The sequence below is a fragment of the Artemia sp. Qi Xiang Cuo genome, chromosome 5 (genome assembly GCF_049724085.1).
Source record: "Artemia sp. Qi Xiang Cuo chromosome 5, ASM4972408v1, whole genome shotgun sequence".
Lineage (NCBI taxonomy): Eukaryota > Metazoa > Arthropoda > Branchiopoda > Anostraca > Artemiidae > Artemia > Artemia sp. Qi Xiang Cuo.
Genome location: NC_142798.1, coordinates 50,676,134 through 50,692,474, shown reverse-complemented (window position 1 = coordinate 50,692,474; position 16,341 = coordinate 50,676,134). Strand labels below are relative to the sequence as shown.

The following is a 16,341-nucleotide window of genomic DNA, read 5'->3' as shown; positions in this document are numbered from 1 at the left end:
TCTTGTTAAATGTTTTTCAGGGAAATTGTCCACAGATGGTTTTGAGTGCCTATTTAACTAACTGTATTTCAAAAAGTAATCTCTATGATAAGTGTGGTTATATCCTGCTTTCTGAGGTTATAATGAGAGAAAGGTAGGAATGGATAGGTTACGTTTTCAAGTGAAGGATGAGAGATTGCCAAAGATTGTCTTTTTCAGCCATCCATCAAGGACCAAGCGAAAAGCAGGTTATCCTCAAATACGGCAGGAAAAGGTCAAGGAAAATGTTTAAAAGGAATTGTAATTTTTCATGAGGGTATAAGGAGGGAAGCTTTGGACAAATTTCAACTATGGAACAGCTTGCATAGCTGTGTTGGCCTTAGGCAGCTTGGTACTACAGTTAGTTATTAGTAGTAGTGGTTTGGTTTCATATCTACTTATCTGGCTTAAACAATGCCTAATTGAATTTAATGTACACATAAACTCTCTTTCTGGCAAAGCTGTTATATACAATAGTTGTTTCGAAAGTAATCCCCAAGAGAGGTCTGATTGCCTGTCTTTTGTGTCAGCTGTGGTTTCATATTTGTTCACAAATGCCATCTCAACAGTTCTTACTTATCTAAGCCATCTATTATATTTTTATCATTACAAAACGCAAGTCTTTTCTTCCTAGGCAATTTTTGGTCACACGTGGAAAGGGCAGGAATTTGTAAAAGAAGAAGCCACAAAGAAAAATTTGGTAGGGTTGACAATTGATTTCCCATTAAGGAAGAGAACATTATTTTTAGTAAGTCAATGCAAAATTTGGTATAAGGGTCGAATTCTACATTTTGATAACTTGCAGAAGTTTTTGATGGGTTTACTGAAGAATTCAGTCTGGGGCTGGGTTTAGTCTAAAGCCCAAATTTGGCCTTTAAAAGTATTTTTGTGCTTATAACTCAACCTTAAAGACTGAAACAAGAAAGAAAACTATAGCATTTTTTCTCCAGTCTCCAATCAGGCCTATACCCTGCATTCAATATAAGCCAGGTTAGCTTATTTTATAATTGATTCTGATCATAGTCAGGCAATGGAAGCCATTTTGTTTCAAAGAGTATGGGTAAAATTCTAGTTTAGCAACCTTGGTAAAATTCTACTTTAGCTATCTTAGGAAGGGGTTAGGTTAGGAAAATGAAACTTCCAGGGATGGGTCTACTGGCTAAAGTTTGTCCAGGGAAGGTATTTTGAAGTGCATATCTCCACTCCTTCTCCCTCTAGAGGGTCCTGACCTTTGATGACCTTTAAAAATATGTCTGGTATAAAAGTGAAACCTTGTAAAATAGATCTTCTGCTTAAATGAAGGGTAAAGTTCTACCAAATCATATTATTGAGTTAGAAATAAAGTGAATACATTCAATGCCTCTTTTTATGCTGATAACAAATATAATAATCATTTCTATCGTATATGAATTTCATCCCCCCCCCCCTATATATACCTAACCCTGAATTGGTATTTATAGGGGGGGGGGGGGCTGAAATTCAATTCCTTAATAAATTTTTAATATATTTTTAATCAGCATAAAAAAAGGCATTGAATGGTGTATTCACTGAAAGTTTCATTTTCCTAACCCAACTCCTTTCCAAGATAGCCAAAAGTAACTAAAGTAGAATTTTACCCAAAATACCTTCCCAGGATAGGCTATACATTAGCCTGTAGGGTCAATATCTACCAATTCATATTATTGAGTTAGGACTAAAGTGAATATACCATTTGATGCCTTTTTTTATGCTGATTACAAATATAATAAGCATTTATATCGGAAATGAATTACAGCCCCCCCCCCCCCTATATACGCCCACTCCGGGTTAGGTTAGGTATAGCCTATATCGGGGGGGGGCTGAAATTAATTTCCGATAGAAATGCTTATTAAATTCATAATAAGCATAAAAAAAGGCCTTGAATGGTGTATTCACTTTATTCCTAACTCAATAATATGATTTAGTAGATATTGACCGCCTGTAGACCCATCCCTGAAAGTTTCATTTTCCTAACCTAACCTCTTTCCAAGATAGCCAAAATTAGCTAAAGTAGAATTTTACCAAAAAGCTTTGTGTTATGAAAGTGCAAGGGCAGATCCAGGATTTTTTGTAGGGGGGGGGGGGATAGGTTGATCTGATAAACTTGCATTAGGAGCAAGTTTGATTAACACTAACTTGCATTAATTAAGTAAATTATGCTACTTTAGACTACATAAGGGGGGTACACCCCCCTTGCCTGGATCCAACACTGTGAAAATGAAAGCTTGCAAGACAGATTTTCTGCTTAAATTAAGTACAAGAAAAATATTTTTAGCTTCACAACTTTGCTCAATCCCAATTTATGAGGTTTCAAAGATCTACAAACATATTTCCTAAATTTAAAAAAGAACCCATTGATATGGCTTAAAATTCTGCTCAAAGCAGGAATTGCATTTTCAGAACTATAGCCAGAGAAAAAATTTCAATAGTTTTTGTCAAAATTTCAATAGGTAAAATTTCAATAGACCTGTCCATGGAAACTTAGCAATACCTTCCCAAAGTATGTTTTGACCCTTGATTCATTACTGAAAGTTTTGTTCTCCTAACTTAACCCCTTTCCAAGATATCAAAAAGTAGCTAGACTAGAACTTTACCAGAGTATGGTTTTCATTGGCTTTCAGGGACAAGTATAAATTGAAATAAGCTATAGGATATTGAATAATAGGGGTAGACTACTTGTCAGTGCTATTGCAATTACATCCAAGCCCCCTCTCCTTCCTTCCCTGGATAAGGTATAATAAGGATGAAATTCAATATTAAGATATACTGTTAGATTTTTAGATTTTTCATTTTAAGATATACTGTCATTTCCTTTTCAAATGTAATAGATGTAATTGCTGGTGTTGGAATTGCATGCCAGCCCTCCACCACCCTAATAATATCATATATCAGCCTAGCTGGTAAATTTGGAGTTGTTTCCATTTTTTAAACAGGAACAAGATGAACAATACCTTGGTCAGCATACCTGAGACTCTAGGCAGGCATGCCTTTTCAAAAACTAACAAACAAGTTTGTGTCCAATAAGAGAAACCATGCATACTCCTGCCATTTACCTGTGCCCCAGCCATTTAAACATTTGCCTCTCAATTACTTGGTCTATCTGTCTTGGCTTTTCTCTGTCTACAATTAGCCATGTCTTTATGCAACCTATTGCAAAATACTTGATAACTTCAATTCAATACCAAAACAGGAACAATACCTAGACCTTCAAATTTACATTAGATATGGCTGAAAAAGCAGATGGTTGTAAAAACAGTTGATAAAAGGCCCTCCATCCCACTATTGACGGCCCCCCCCCCCACTAGACAATATGCTGCCTACGCCCATGGATGTTTCCCTCTTTTATGAATATCAGGCAAACTTTCTCAGGCTTGTAGCTTTTTGGTGGGTAACATTAAGCTTAATGATATTTACATACTTGATATGTTTATTGTTATTAAACCATAGACATATCAATGTTTGAGGTGTCTATTGTTATCAAGATTTTTGTTTTTACATTTTTGGTTACTATTAGGCCAAGTCACTCTGTTATCACAAACTGTGTGACTCTGGAAATCATTTGATTTAGCCTATAAGAGAGCAAAGGTCCTATCCTTTTATGTTATTCTAAATTAAGTATACTAAAGCCATTAGTGCTCTACACAAGGACAATATTAGTAGCAAAAGCTAAGTAGCTGGTTTTGTATTGAATCAGGAGTTAAGCAGGATTACATTCTATCCCCATTATATGGATAAATTAGATTGAATTTGTTCCCATGAACATGGTAAAGGATGAGCAAGAGTGTGAAATCAAATTGGAAGGTAATACCTCTTAAACTTAGATTATGCAGATTATTTGAGTGTCCTTGATGAAAATGTTAGTTAAATGAATAATATTTTGGAGGCTTTGAGATTTCAGGCTGGTAATGCTAATTTAGAAATTAGCATTGAGAAGACTGAGTTGCTTAGACTAGGAAAAAATGTAGGTAAAGAGGTGATATTGGGTAAAGAGAAGATCAATTAAGTGGATAGCTTCACTTGGCTGGGTATTATTAGTAATTAGGGTGGATGCAGTGACAATGTCAAAAGTAGAATACCCATGGTCTGGGGTGCTTTTCAGCAGTTGAGAAAACTTAAGAAGAATAGGAAGATAAGTTGTCAAACCAATATTTGCATACTGGAGGCTCAAGTCATGACAGTGTATAAGTAAGGCTGTGTGACATGGGCTATTTGGAAGATAGAGGAGGTCTTGTTAAATGTTTTTCAGGGAAATTGTCCACAGATGGTTTTGAGTGCCTATTTAACTAACTGTATTTCAAAAAGTAAGCTCTATGATAAGTGTGGTTATATCCTGCTTTCTGAGGTTATAATGAGAGAAAGATAGGAATGGCTAGGTCACGTTTCAGGTGAAGGATGACAGATTGCCAAAGATTGTCTTTTTCAGCCATCCATCAAGGACCAAACAAAAAGCAGGTTATCCTCAAATACAGCAGGAAAAGGTCAAGGAAAATGTTTAAAAGGAATTGTAATTTTTCATGAGGGTATAAGGAGGGAAGCTTTGGACAAATTTCAACTATGGAAGAGCATTCGTAGCTATGTTGGCTTTAGCCAGCTTGGTACTACAGTTAGTTATTAGTAGTAGTGGTTTGGTTTCATATCTACTTATCTGGCTTAAACAATGCCTAATTGAATTTAATGTACACATAAACTCTCTTTCTGGCAAAGCTGTTTTAAATACAATAGTTGTTTCGAAAGTAATCCCCAAGAGGTCTGATTGCCTGTCTTTTGTGTCAGCTGTGGTTTCATATTTGTTCACAAATGCCATCTCAACAGTTCTTACTTATCTAAGCCATCTATTATATTTTTATCATTACAAAAATTCAAGTCTTTTCTTCCTATACAATTTTTTGGTCACATGTGGAAAGGGCAGGAATTTATAAAAGAAGAAGCCACAAAGGAAAATTTGGTAGGGTTGACAATTGATTTCCCATTAAGGAAGAGAACATTTTTTTTTAGTAAGTCAATGCAAAATTTGGTATAAGGGTCGAATTCTTTATTTTGATAACTTGCAGAAGTTTTTGATGGGTTTACTGAAGCATTCAGAATTCAGTCTGGGGCTGGGTTTAGTCTAAAGCCCAAATTTGGCCTGTTAAAGTATTTTTGTGCTTATAACTCTACCTTAAAGGGTGACTGGCGTCAATGCACAAAAAGCATACAATTCAACTTGGGTAATAGGTGGCTTCAAAAATTAACCAGTTTTAAAAGGAATGATGTACACTTATAAAGGCAGTGTTTTCATGTCTCTCTGTTAAGGGTCGTTACATCGCTGAATAATTTCCAGGTTGCCAATTCTGATTTTTTTTTTTTTTTTCCAGAAAATTAAAAAGCAGAGATTACTTAATCTAGTGGCAAGAATCTGTAACATTTAGCAAACTCTACAGATGACTAGTTGTCATCAAGAATGTGAGGTTTGACTAGTAAGAAGGGAGTAAGAATTGGTTGAAGTTTTCAAATGAATAGATTGGAGCAAATGTTTCTATGCAAAAGGCCTTGTACCTTGAGGAAGGAAAATAAAAAGAATGAGTCGGAGGTGTTTTTAAATAAACTGGTAATTTTAAGAAATGAGGTTATTTTGATTGAGGAAAATTTTATACGCAGGGAGAATATTTTTGAGGGGGAACCATCTGAGGAGGGAATTAGCTGACACAATAAATACTTGAGTAGCTAAAATAAACTTTCGTTTAAAACCTAATTCGAAACTTGATTTTTCATTAGGCTTGCCCAACTCATTAAAAACTGAAACATTTTCTCAGAAGCAAGGCCATATTGAGAGGTGGTTTAACCCCTCTCGAATTTTTGTCAGGCTCGTAAAAACGGAAACAGATACTGTCTTGCTTAGAAGTCGATCAATCAATGCAATCAATTTTATTTGCCCCTTGATCAGTGGTGTAACTGCTCCACCTCTCTTACCATGGACAGATTCATTTGCATAAATTTGTCTCTGATTAGGGTAATTTTTTGAAATTTGTTTTAAAAAAATAGTTTTCACCACATGATGATATGGAATCAGGTTTTTATTTATAGGAATAAGATCATATTGTCAGTATGGTCTGCGTATCTCCTCTGGAGGGTGTACCAGCACATAAGGCTGATTAAGAAAAACTTTACTACAGCTTTTTGTGAAGCATCCCGTTATGAAGCACAAATCATTTAAAAAACCAGTGTTATAGTTCGAATCCGTTAACTTAAACAAGTCACTTAAAATATTTGGTTGCTAAGATAATGAAAACAAATCTGGTATGAACTAAGAAAGAGGGCTGACATTTATTAAAAACGTAGATAATACCCAGAACAGAATTTTGAAAAATGGATATGCAACACAAAAAAATGCGTGCACAACAAAAAGAAAAAATGCACAAGAAAGTTGGATTATCGAAACTGAGAGCACAATTTTGCATTCAACCAGTTCAAAAAATTCAATTTTAATAGATTACCTATCCATTAGAAATCTGATGAAAATCTTGTAACAAAATTAAAAAAAATTAGCACTATTAAAAAAAAAATATAAAAAAAAACGAGAAAACTATAAATTTTTGCCATTAAACGATTTTACCTAATTATGACATACGATACATTAAACATGCACATCAGATTTACTAAAACAGATTATAACAGTTTTTCATGAAGAATACCTTTAATAAGCTGTTATTCAACCAACACAAATGATGAAAATAGGCTAATTTTCAACCCTCGTAAACCGAAATAAATCATTTAAAAATATTTTTCCATAATATCAAAAGTTCTTACGATCGCAAAAAAGTAGCTTGCACAGGTCGTAAAAGCACAAATAAAAAGAAGTGTACAAGCTTGAACAATTTGTCTGTATTACAAAAAAAGACAATAACCCCAAAAAATAAATGCAGAAGAAAGATGAAACTAAGTTAATACTCAGTCTAGTATCCAACTATCAAAATTTAGTTGTAATAAATCGATGATCAAATCAGAATCCAAAGAAATATTGAAATTTTCCTTGAAATGTCATGGAAAAAATGTGAAAACATCATGAATTCCGTCACAGATTAACTACAGAGACTTATTTTGTAAGCTTATAATGCTAAGTACAAATTGCAAGGCTTATTCATAGATTTTTGTCTTATTTAAACTTGAATCAAATAGTTTGTGGTAACAAACTGTAAGTAATGAGCGATGCTGCTTAATTTTTACCAAAACCAAAGAATCAGAATTCTTGTGTCAATAGTTATATCAAAAGAATCGGCTTATTATGCTGATAGTTAGGGTTACCCATCAAAAGCTACGAGCCTCAGAAAATTTGCCTGATTTCTAAAAAAGGGGGAGAAACACCCCAGAAAAGTCAAGAGATCTTAATGAAAATCATACCGAGAACCCTGTCGTAGTAGTTCCAAGCTCCCTTCTGCAAAAATGTGAAATTATGTATTTTTTTGCAAGAAGAAAAATCATGGATACGTGTTTATTTATTGTTATTTTTTGTTTGTTTTCCCAAGGGGTTATTGTATCAAACCAATAGACCTATATTATTGGAAAATGACTTATTCCAATGAAAATTAAAAGTTCTAGTGCCCTTTTAAAGTGACCAAAAAGATTGGAGTGCAATTAGCCCTCCCCCTGACATTCACCGCCCCTTTTTCCCTAAATTGTTTGATCAAAATTGTGAGATATAATGCCCTAACCATGGAGAAAATATGGCGCCCATAGCCCCCGGGGATGCATCTTTAAGTTATAAAATTTGCCCATTGTTTATGTATAGTATTTTTTATTGTGAAGTTGGCATAAATTTTTCGGGTGAGGGAGGAGTGGTGAATTTTCTGCTTGGGGGATTTTCCACAGGGAAAATTTTACATGAGGAGAGAATTTTCCGAGGGGGGGGGGTGAAATTTTATACTGGGGAAATTAGCCAAAATTCCTATGCAAAATTCTTTTTATTGTCTCACTTTCCCTTTGTCAAATAAATTTTAAGGATGGAGATGTTATGGGCAATTGTCCGGGGTAAATTTTTCACCAGGATTGAATTGTCTAGAGGATCTATCTGTGGGAGGGGGGAATTTTTCCGTGGAGGTGGAGCCGAATTTCTTGGCACTATATCAAAAACCACCAGAAATTTATATAAAAATTATTTGTTAACTGAAAGTAAGCAGCAACAATAAAGCTTAAAAGGAACAGAAATTATTACGTATATACAAGGGGTTTCCCTCTCGTCAAAATCTCGCTCTTTACGCTAAAGTTAATAACGACTCATGAAAACACACGGGTCATTTAATTAGAAATTTTAATTATAAAGTTAATAACGACTCATGAAACACAAGGGTCATTTAATTAGAACAATAAAAATATTTTTATAAAGTGCTGAAAAAAAATTTAGGGTGAAGAACGATGTGTTGAGGAGGGGGCGACCCCCTTTGTGCACGTTGAATTTCTGTCCGTTGTAAGTTTTAACGTTGCTCCTTAATTTTGCTTGAAAAAACTTCAGTTAAAAACGATAGATAAATGTTCAAATAGGGATAAATCCCTTTAATAGATTGAGCGTTTCTGCTGATGAGAGTCACTGTAAATGTGACAGAAATATCCAGTATTTTTAGTTTATTATTACTGTCTATTAAAACGATTTATCCCTATATGAACTTTTATTAATCGTCAAGGAAAGTCAGTATTCGCAATTTTCTAATTGGTTTTGTTGTTATTTTATTTTTTAATTTAAGTCATATAGTAGCAATTATTTATCTGTCGTGTGTGTTAATACTGTTCAAATTCTTTTTATAAAAACGGCTCTCGTATTTCCATATTTCTCGGTAATCTTGTGTCAACTATTTCTGGCACTATCGCTTCAAGATAAAACTTTTGTAATTCTGGTAGCATTTTTTTCTGTTAGAATTCTTTGTCACTATTGATTTTCTCAATAAACGGATTGCCTTTGCCGAAAAAAATAACAAAATAGCCAGAATCTATGTTACAACACTCTAATTGCATTTGTGTTTGGTAGATATAGTTATGTGACCTTTTAAGCTGTAATGTGCCATTATTTTTGTTTTCAAGACAAATATTGTTTTGGGATAGCCTCCATTCTTCTATATTTAAATTTTTTGGCACTGAAGGGACATTTCACTTCCAAAACTGCCGTATCACCAGACAAAAAAGTGGCTATTTCATCAGGATTGACTGCAAAATATCCGTATTTAATATGAACAAAAAGTCCTGAAGGATGCACTTTGCAGTCCATCTTTTTCTCAAAAGCCAATTTAGCTGTTTGTTCGTACATTTGCCCATGTTCCATTGCTTTTGTCTGATGGTTTTTGGGATAAAGCAGTTGGCGCACTAACGGTGCAACAGTCTTTGTCCGTCTTTTACAAATTATTCCAGCTACTGACGCAGTTGTCCTATTTTTTCTGTATTCTAGCCATCTGTTGTCAATACCATTTATCTGAAGTCGTGTTGCTTCTTCTATTTCATGAATTTCTAAGTCAGTACACTGAACAGGGTTCAGAAAATCACTGTTTGCATCTTCAAGAGAATCAAGATCTAAATCTGGAACACATGCATTCGGGCCGTAGTTTTTGTCGGGTTTCGAAACTTTCTTCGTAAATGGTTTTGCAAACAGACGTCTATTAGCTTTCCTTGTCTGCTTATTTATGGCCCTTCTGGCCTGCTGCTCAGCAAGTCGCTTCAACAAACGACTTGGTGTAGCTCCTAAACTTCTGCAAAAAATATGCAAACGGGCAGAATGTCCCTTAGAATATTTTATGTCCGCAGCGGTAACACGCGTTGTGTATTGGGCTCTTTTTGTCACCATTATGTTTTTTCCCCCAACTAGCTTAGCAACTATGCTCATAAAATACTCTGCAAGGTTGCAAGTACTGTTTCCAATGAGAAATCGAGCTCTTCTAGTTAAAGTGTCAAAGGCTGAATACACATGACTGAGGAAAATATTGCTTGGGGCACCTTCTTTGCTGAATTCAACAATTTTTCCTGCAATTTTGCAGCATTCTGGGGACTGTCTATGATCACCGCGAATGAAATGCAATGGTATCGCTTTCAGCTCATTTACAAGGTCTTTGACCCCTTTCCCTTCTTTGGTCGTGCGTGCAATTGCGTTTCTTGCATAGTCGCACTTTTTTTTTATTTTTAAACCACTAAGAAGCCTGCATTCGGGGTTTTATTTTTGCTTCGTGTAAAGCCTCTTTTTTAGGCACTTACATGCATGGTTGGCACCCTCAATTTTTTCGATATATCTACCGTACGGTACTTTGGCTGTAAGCTCTGTATGGAATAATAGTTCAGAAACAAATTAGGTAAAGCATAGGGGTGGTAAAGCATAGAATATATTAAATACGTAACCTATGTTATACAGCATCCAGGCATTACCCGATAAAATGCCTATCTGGTCTCGCAATACAATTCTCTTGTACTCACCGCGTTCTAAATAAGTACCGTTAAATTATTCTGAGCCTCTACAGTTTTTGTTTGTTTTTTTTAGGGGGGGGGGGGCTAATGGAACCATATTTGGGGTCAGGATGGGAAACCATATTATTTTTCTATAAAATTAAAAGTTCGTACTTACATATGTTTGATTACAAGATCTTCGTAGCTTTTCAGAAAATAAGGCACATTGACTATCCAACGAGCAGTCTTTAAGATTTCAGAAGTTAAGTTGCGGCCAGCTATAATTGTTTTTAGTCTCGGTGGTTCTGTAATGGTTTCCTCTTGCATAGATACTTCCTCCAAGTCAAGAAAATACTTTGGAAGTCTTGGTCTTCCACGTTTCACGTATATTTGTTTTAACTTTTCCCTGTCCTTTTGAACGTTAATTAAATTAATTCCTCTTTTATTGCGCTTTTTTCCCATAACTCAAAAAGTTTTTCAATCTCTTTAATAGAACTTGCTCAATCCTTGATATACCCGTATTTCGATAAGTTCTCTAATATATCTGTTTCTTTAAACAAACACAATTTCTTTAACATTGAAGAGATAGCCAAGCGACATGGACTGCTTTCGCCCCTTAAAGACAGAAACAAGAAAGAAAAATATACCATTTTGTTCTCCAGTCTTTCCAATCAGGTCTATACCCTGCATTCAGTATAAGCCAGGTTAGTTTATTTTATAATTGATTCTGATCATAGTCAAGCAATGGAAGCCATTTTGTTTCAAAGAGTATGGGTAAAATTCTAGTTTAGCAACTTTAGTAAAATTCTACTTTAGCTACTTTTAGCTATCTTAGGAATGGGTTAGGTTAGGAAAATGAAACTTCCAGGGATGGGTCTACAGGCTAAAGTTTGTCCAGGGAAGGTATTTTGAAGTACATACCTCCACTCCTTCTCCCTCTAGAGGTTCTTGACCTTTGATGACCTTTAAAAATCCGTGTGGTATAAAACTGAAACCTTGTAAAATAAATCTTATGCTTAAATGAAGAACAAAAAAATTGTCTACAGTTTCACAACTTTGCTCAATACCAATTTATAAAGTTTTAAAGATATGCAAATACATTTCCTAAATTTTGAAAAAAAAACAGTTATGGCTTGAAATTCTACTCAAATAACATGAATTGCATTTTTCAGAACTAAAGCCAGAGAAAAAGAAACTGATAGCTGAAAATTAAGGTAAAATGTTGTTTTATCAAAATTTCAATAGGTATAGACTTGTCATGTAGGCAAATTTAAGGACCCTCTAGAGAGAGAAAGAGTGGAGGTGGGTATTTCAAAATACCTTCCCAGGATATACATTAGCCTGTAGACCCATCCCTGAAAGTTTAATTTTCCTAACCTAACCTCTTTCCAAGATAGCCAAAATTAGCTAAAGTAGAATTTTACCAAAAAGCTTTGTGTTATGAAACTGCAAGGGCAGATTCGGGATTTTTTAGGGGGGGGGGGTAGGTTGATCTGATAAACTTGTAAATTACACTACTTTAGACTACATTAGGGGGGGGGGCACCCGTTTTGCCCCTCCCCTGGATCCACCACTGTGAAAGTGAAAGCTTGCAAGACAGATCTTCTGCTTAAATTAAGTACAAGAAAGCTGTTTTTAGCTTCACAACTTAGCTCAATCCCAATTTATGAGGTTTCAAAGATCTACAAACATATTTCCTAAATTTAAAAAATAACCCATTGATATGGCTTAAAATTCTACTCAAAGCAGGAATTGCATTTTCAGAACTATAGTCAGAGAAAAATTTTCAATAGTTTTTGTCAAAATTTCAATAGGTATAGACCTGTCCATGGAAGCTTAGCAATCAAAATTTTGTTCTACTAACTTAATCCCTTTCCAAGATGTCAAAAAGTAGCTAGACTAGAACTTTACCAGAGTATGGTTTTCATTGGCTTTCAGGGACAAGTATAAATTGAAATAAGCTATAGGATATTGAATAATAGGGGTAGACTACTTGTCAGTGCTATTGCAATTACATCCAAGCCCCCTCTCCTTCCTTCCCTGGATAAGGTATAATAAGGATGAAATTCAATATTAAGATATACATACTGTTAGATTTTTAGATTTTTCATTTTATGATATACTGTCATTTTCCTTTCAAATGTAATAGGTGTAATTGCTGATGTAGGAATTGCATGCCAGCCCTCACCCGCCCTAATAAATATCACATATCAGCCTAGCTGGTAAATTTGGAGTTTTTTCCATTTTTTAAACAGGAACAAGATGAATATGCATATCTACCGCAGAGGTAGCCCTCCCCAGAAAGAAATATTTGAAAAAAATAATTTTTACAACACACATTCTAGGTGTTTTCATTTTAAATTTATGCAAGTTAATATTGTTTAGCCAGGAAGAAAGTGAACACAATGCTTGATGTCTTTTTTTCCTTCCAAATTCATTAACTGCTTCTATGGCTAGTTGCATTTTGAGCTGTTAAAGGGGCTCAAAATAACCAATATCAAGTTTAAAAATGTAGTTCTAATAAAAAACTGTAGTGAGAAAAATTGCCATCTGTAGCTGATTCAGAAATGGTAACTATTATTTCCTTAGTCTTACTTTAAAAACAATATTTTGAAAACAAATTTGAGGAACTTAAAAAAAGTCTTAAACCCCTTGAAAATAACATCACAGCAAAACTGACAATGACAACCACAACACAACACTCAACATTTTGTTTTAATTCACTTTAAAATCCCTCTTAACATTCTCTGTAAGTTCCAGTTTAATGTCCTTAGGTGTTCCCAAGATAATGTACACCATTGACTTTGATATGAGTGATTTATTGGTGCAGTTTGGAAAAGATGCCATTCTGATAGCCTGGATACATGTAATGTTCTTTGGTTGAGTTCAACATTCTCTGAAAGTTTTAATTTAATACCTGTATTAGTCCCAGAGGTATTGTAATCATTCCCTTTTGAGTACATGGAAGCTCATATAGTCAGGTGATGTAGTTCAATATTCTTAAAATTTTCAGCTTGCTACCCTTTGTCAATGGGTTCTTAAGATATTCTTGATAACCTGGATGTACATAGTTTCTTTTGATTTACTTTGACAATACCCTCAACATTTTTAGGTGTTCTGTTAGGTCATGTCATCCCTGGAGGCATAGTTATTTGACCTTTAGACTATTTTGAACAATGGATATCTCAAAATTTTGGTTACATGTCTTTGGGAGAGGGCAGCTAAAAAGGGCATAAGAGGGAACTAGTTGCTCTTTAATCACTTGACCCTAAAAAAGGGCACTAGAACTTCAAATTCATAATTAAATATGCTGTCTACAAAGCTCTGCAACCACCACTTCTATATGAGGTGGCTCTAGGGAAAAGAAGAACAATACAGTGAAGGCTGAAGGCTCTTTATTATAGGCAGTGCTAGAGCATTGCCTCTGATGTTCAAATCCAACAAACTGCTCAATTAATATATTCTTTAGTTCTGCTATTATAATTCTTTTCTTCATAATAAAGGGTACATATTCTGAGCAGCAAACTTTGCCAACAAATGGAAAATCATCAGTAAAAAGAAGAAGTTAGTGAAATATTACAGATTGCCAATTGGTCTGGTTAGGTTATATTCTCTATTTTAATTTGTCTGTTTATTAAGTTAACTGGTTGGAAAATCCAACCTTTATTATAAAGAAAAGAATTCAAGTGGCAGAATTAAAGATTTGGGTATTGTTAATTCTGGTCAGTTAGATCATAATAAATCAATATCAGTTGAATATATGACTTAGAAATGATCAATTTGTAATCAAATGGTACATTTTGAACCAGTTAGCTTAACCTATTTCACCCTGCAAAAAGAGGCAGTAAAGTTGAGTTTTATCTGGGGTAAGGACTTGATCATTCCTTTTGGTAAGATTCCTTGGAGCCTCTAATCTCCTTATATTTCACTGGTCTTTGCTGTCTGCATGCTTTGCTGTCTTTGCATGCAGTAGTAGCAGTAGCAGTAGACTTACTAGTTGTAGTGTTAGATTTAGTAGCTGTAGTAGTAGCAGTAATAATAATAGCAGTAGTAGTTGTAGGGGTAGAAGCAGAAGTATTGTGACGCAAATTTTGTCTTTAGGCTTATTCAAAATCCCCCACAACAAGCCTTGTAAGTTTTAATTTCACACACAAAACTGTTCCTAAGATATTGCTGATATGCCCTTTTAACAACTTGCATACAGATATCATGTGATTCAGTTTACCTACCTCCCTAAAATTCCCTGAACATTTCACATTAATATGATTAGATGTAGTTGTAATAGCAGTCACAGCAGTAGTATTAGAACTCATCTAGCCATTGCTATGACATTGTCAATGTCTTTTTGATAACCTTTATTTTCATATACTTCTTGAAGTTTTCCTCTTAATGCCCTTAGCCTTAGAAGTAGTAGTTGGAGCAATAGTAATAGTAGCAGTAGAACTAGTAGTTGGGGATGGGGGGCCTGTTGCTCTCTGTCACTTTTTGGCTCTTAAATGGGAACTAGAATTCATAATAAGAGCACTATAGAAACACCCCAAAAGGTCAAAGATTATTAATGAAAAGCTCACCATCAGATTCAGCATATCACAGAACCCTATTGTAAAGATTTCAACGTCCCATCTGCAAAAATGTAGAATTTTGTATTTTTTGTCAGAAGAAAAGTTATTGATGTATGTTATTTATTCCTTTTTATTTATTTTTTTCACCAGGGTGATGGTATAATAATAATAATAATTTATTTATAACCCATATCATAACAAGTTATGGCACTTGTGGAGTAACACAAGTAAAGAAAAAAAGAAAATGAAATACACTACAAATAAAATACACAACAAAAAAAAACACACTACAATGAGATTAACCAAGTAGATGGAACAAAGGATGATGTGGTAATAAGCGATGAAAACTCAGTACGACAACCTTCCATGCAGCACGGCCAACTTTACAGTTATATCATGGACATCAAACTTACGAATTATCTCAACATTACTATGCCAGGGGGGAGATGAAGTAGGCATTTATAATATCTGAAATAAAAAGTCCGGATCTGCTTAACATAATTTTTCTTTAAAAGGAGATAAGGACTAGAAAGATAAAGGACAGAATGATCCCAGAACGTACTATATAGCCTACCCAGTGCACATATATTGTACTTCCTCCGATTGGAAACAATCTTAGAATAGCCCATTTGAATTTTCTTTTGAACATCACGAACAGTGCACTGCCGTAGGCTAGAAATTGAATTAGTAACAGTAATACCCAACCACCGAAAGGCGGAAACAGAGGGTATAGAAAAGCCGCGACAAACTAAGGGAACATTAGAGGAAGTCGGACCAATTAAAACTAGAAATTCACATTTCTCAACATTAAGAGAAAGACCAATTTTAGAAAATAAATGTTAAACTTTTGAAACCATAAATGAGAGACCCTGCTTATTTTTACACAAAAGTAGAAGATCATCCGCATAGGTAAGATAAGAAACATCTGAGAGTCCAATGAAATAATTTGATTTAATTTCATCTAATATATCACAAATGCACATTTTGAATATACTAGGTGATAAAACCCCTCCCTGTTTGACACCCTGACATAAACGGACAAACGGAGGTCCAGATTTATTATTTCGGAGGAAAGAATTCTCATACCAAAAACGAAGAAGAAAAATGACTGAAAGATTTCCACCATTATTAAAGAAGGAAAAAAAAGCTTGACTGTGGACTACACCATCAAAAGCTTTAGAAAGGTCCAAAGTACATATGTAAAGTGGCGACCCCTCAGCCAGGCTATTGTTAAGGGCAGAAGCAAGAATGCGGTGTGCATGTTGACAGCCAATACCAGATTGAAACCCGAATTGATTCAATCCGAAATTTATATTTTCATTTAAATGAGGAATTAAAATATATTCAAGGA

The 16,341-nt window shown here is 34.7% G+C and overlaps 1 protein-coding gene across 1 annotated transcript in view; it reads left to right on the top strand.

Moving 5' to 3' along the window:
- The first annotated feature begins 628 nt into the window (after positions 1-628).
- The window catches only part of LOC148952233 (nucleosome assembly protein 1-like 1), a 38,458-nt gene continuing 22,745 nt past the window's right edge, over positions 629-16,341 (top strand). Inside the window, exon 1 of the mRNA XM_089089162.1 lies at positions 629-718. The gene's annotated coding sequence lies outside the window, so the exon portion shown is untranslated. The remainder of the gene's footprint in view (positions 719-16,341) is intronic.